Source organism: Limulus polyphemus, unplaced genomic scaffold, assembly GCF_000517525.1.
Source record: "Limulus polyphemus unplaced genomic scaffold, Limulus_polyphemus-2.1.2 Scaffold8088, whole genome shotgun sequence".
Lineage (NCBI taxonomy): Eukaryota > Metazoa > Arthropoda > Merostomata > Xiphosura > Limulidae > Limulus > Limulus polyphemus.
Genome location: NW_013673698.1, coordinates 24,809 through 29,586, shown reverse-complemented (window position 1 = coordinate 29,586; position 4,778 = coordinate 24,809).

Genomic DNA, 4,778 nt, shown 5'->3' with positions numbered 1-4,778 from the left:
ACTCTGAAGCTATAAGATAAACACAGAAACCTGTTTATTGTTTAAGTCGTAGTATGAAGCTACAAGATAAACACAGAAACCTGTTTATTGTTAGGTAGCCCCCTTTAGCTTCAAGATAAATATAGAAACTTGTTTATTGTTTAAGTAGTAGTATGAAGCTACAAGATAAACACAGAAACCTGTTTATTGTTAGGTAGCCCCTTGTAGCTGCAAGATAAATATAGAAACTTGTTTATTGTTTAAGTCGTACTCTGAAGCTATAAGATAAACACAGAAACCTGTTTATTGTTAGGTAGCCCCCTGTAGCTGCAAGATAAATATTGTTGATTGTTTAAGTCGTACTCTGAAGCTATAAGATAAACACACACAAACCCGTACTACACACATACGCGCCTTTGATGAGCATAGTTCTGCTTGTTAACATCACAATTCACAAGTTTGACAGGAAACACGACTCTCTCTCACGGGCGGTGACAACATCACTTTTGACAAATTGAAATCCTTTCTGGTGCCGCTCTTTCTCTCTGAAGTATTATCCAAAAACTTTGTCTAATCACATCCAGATGGCAGCATGTATACCTCACAACGAAAGAGTGAGACTCGCATCCCACGAGACACGATAGGATAGACGTGATGCTTACTCGACGAAGCAATAGCAGAGTGGGTTCCGCAGACCTTATACATTGTGTAAACCTACGCTTCGTTGCCATGGTGACCTATTGCAGCCTACAAGTATATTCACCAATTGCATTCCTCAGCTAAGCAAGCAGAAGTATGCAGATCTATCAGATCACCAAATCAACATCAATTCCCGGAAGGCTTAGGAACTTCAGGCGGCCCTATAACGTTCTTAACCATAATCCCGTACATACGGACAGAAAGATCACGTAACGTGCACCAAAGCTGAATTATTTAGTTCTTACAGAATTAATAATCCATCTTGGACGAGCTATTCAATCAGAGCGGCGATCCGGTTAGCTCTGGAACACCGAGAACAACGCAAAAACGATGATATCTAATAATCAAGGAACTCATAAATACGGATTGTGAATCTAGGAGAACAAGAAATACAAAGCATCTAACTTAAAGCCGAGAAGAGTGGAAGGAAGTATTGAAAAAAAACAAAAAAACTTTCTAACCCCCACCCCCACCCCCGAGCTGTTGTTGTAACGGTTTCCTCCTAACACAATGAGGGGGGGGGGGCTAGAGCTCATCACATGCATTACAGTATTCTATGAATCTTTTAGAAGAGGGGCTGTTTCGGTAAGCCTAATAGATAGACGTGTACATAATGGTTCACAACTCAAAGTTAGGTTTTCAAAATATTATTATAATCTGAAAGCTGCAATCTTACGATACGGGACACAGGAAAAAAAAGTGCGCGTAAAGAAACGGGTGATTTTCAGAGTTTGAAAGAGATAATCCTGCTACAAGAGGGCTATGAAAATAGAAATATGATTCGGAATGTAAAACTAATTGGTGACAGCACCAGGGGACTCTGAAAAAAAATTGTAACTGTTTACTTGTATGCGATTCTCAATCTACAGGTGCCACGAATTGTTCCTACTAAAACCAAAATCAACAGTTCTGCTACACAGAAAGAGAATTATAGTTTAAACTCAAGTAACAGTTTACTGCATGAAACCAGATGCTGATAATAAAAAGCCATCACGATTATCACGCATGCGCAGATGAGTATCTTACATGAAATTAGCTTCATTTTTTAAATCATATAACATTTTCTATTCCTTGTAGTTGTATTCTGGTCAGAAAGAATTATTTCTTTTATAAAAATCAATTTATTTATCTTTTCTTATTTCTATAAATTCCAACAGTTAGGCCTACAAATGCAACTAATCAAACCACGTGTGCGCGTGTGTGTATTTACTAAACCACCTAACTTATCCGATCTGGTTACTTCAGAATGATCAATACACTAACCGATTCAAATTATCTATCAATTGATTCACTTACAAATATCTGGAACTGCATCTGTTGTTTGATTTTCTAGGTAAAACGTCCATCAACACAGGTATGTTTTTCCGATAAAATATGGTAGAACATGCCTTATCGACACGTGAATAGGCCTTTACACACTCACTAAAAAGTCCCACCCTTTAGATTCGCATCGAAAGTAGATAAACGCATATATATAATGTATTGTCAAATACAGTTAGGCTTTACATAATTTATATACCAAACCTTAAAATGACACGTTGCTATGACAACATACTAGTAGGCTGCAGTATATAGAAACAATCAACACCGTGTACCATAAGCAATAAAACGAATCCTATGTATCACAAAATAACCAATCCCATGTACCTCAAAGAAACAATCAACAATATGTAGCAGAAAGAAACAAACACTGTCATATAGCACAAAATAACAAACCTCGTAAAACACAAAATACCATCAAACATTATGCAGCACAAAATAGAAACTAGCTCATATAGCATAAAGTAATAGTCAAACCATAAAATAACAATCAATCCCACGTACCGTAAAATAACAACCAAGCCAATGTACCATAATATAACAAGAATTAACCACATGTACCATAACGTAACAATAAAACCCATATACCACATAATAACGTACCGTAAAATAACAACCAAGCCAATGTGCCATAATATAACAAGAATTAACCTCATGTACCATAACGTAACAATAAAACCCACATACCACAAAATAACAAACAACTCCATGTGCGACAGTAGTTACCCAGAGGACCGCGCAACATCTTTTATTCTTTATTATAAAAACTTAGGTAACTGTAACTTAAGGAGAACCGTGTGATAATGTGTTATGACTTTAACTTATTCCTGCTACTACAGTGAACTATACCCAATGTTCGTAAATCTTATGACAACAGAAGTATAACAAGGATTATACACTTACTTCTATGAAAGTTAATTTAATCTTGGTAATTATTTGTAATTATCAGAGGTTATTATGCTGTTATCTTGTTAGAGGAAACTGTCCTCAGATAAAATTGAAGAACACTGTCCAAATTGTAAGATGGACGATACTGATAACACCTTCAAGAAGTTAGACTATGTACATATCTTTGTGTGTTATATTTGTAAAATTATATTTAAGGGACAAATACGCGAGTTCTAGATCAAAAACAGGAAGTAGTAACTTAGAAGTATAAAATAATTTCCTATTGAACCATCAAATATTGAGAATTTCTGTAATATAATGTAAAGTGTAAGAATATATAAACTTGTTTTGCTGACTGTTAAGTTCAGTTACATACAAAATCCGTTCTCGTTGTCAGAGTTAATGTATAGTGGACATACAATTTGTTTTGCTTGCAAAGTTTATTTTGTAATGATAGACAGTAAACATGATGTATTTATAAAATGTGAAATAAAAGATATACATTTTCTTTTATCCTAAGAAGCTTGAAACATATGTAAATAGAATTTCTGGTTTGTCTGTCCGTTTTGTAGAAACGAACCCAATACTTGTTTCTCACAAGTAGTGGTCATGTGACTAATGAACAAAGCTGAAAGCATTGGTCACAGTGTTTTACTGTTAAGCGTCCCGTACAATTCATTATGGTGACAGTCCTATTTATTTTGTCTCTATTTATTTGTTTAATTTACGCAGTCATATGATTAAACATTCAAAATATTCCCCAGTGTCTGAATGTGTGATACTTTACAAGTATATTTACAAGTACATATATTGCAGATAGAACATGGTGAAACACATCATGGGAATGGTAATGTGAGGGTCAAGATCTAATTTTCAGCACGACGGGGACAGTCAATTTATTTACGAATTTCAAGTGCATGATATATTTTGTATAGTTTCTAAAATAAATAAACTTTGATTACTTTGGAGAATGCCCCTTATGTTTCATTTACGGTGATTTATTTTATTTGACCAATAACATACTTGAACAAGTATATATCACAGGTATTACTACATTATTGAACTGTAAGTCAGTATTTTATAATATTAGTGTATTGTGAAGTTTTGATAACAAATTTTTCAGTATGCTTGTTAAATAATTGATTTATAACTTGAGGTTCTTTTACGATTACGATTGTCAACTCCTTTTCGGTATTGATCATTAGTGAACAATGTGTTTGATGCTTTTTAAAGTAATAAGTTTAAATAGTATAGTGTACACGAAGTTAAGTTTTTGTATTGATTTGTAGGTGAAAAAGATAATAAATGTTACAGTAACACTGTTTTGACCAGTTACGTCAGTTTTGAAAAAAATTACATTTTCTGAGTCTCTGGGGAGTTTTATAGACAAATCAAAGGTATAGCGATGGGGAGCAGAGTAGCAGTAGTCCTTCCGAGTCTCTGGGGAGTTTTATAAACAAATGAAAGGTATAGCGATGGGGAGCAGAGTAGCAGTAGTCCTCCCTGTAATTTTTATGCATATCCTTGAACAGAAAACACTTAGATCTTGGGAATCATCAAGCCATCAATTTGGTATAGATTTATTTATTTATTTATAGATTTATTTATTGATATCTTTGGGGTGTGGAACTCGACTTTAGAATCCCTTATCAGTTTACATGAATTCCTAAATACTGCTCATCCTTTTATAAAATTTACTCTTGCGTATTCAACACCGGGTAGAAGTTTATCATTTCTAGATATGAACATTCACATTAAGGATGGGAAAATTACCACTAGTATTTTCACCAAACCATCTACGAAAGATCTTTGCCTTCATTTTTACTCAAATCATCCCCTGCAATTAAAAGAGGTGTAGTTATTGGTTTTCTACATAGGATTGATAAGTTATG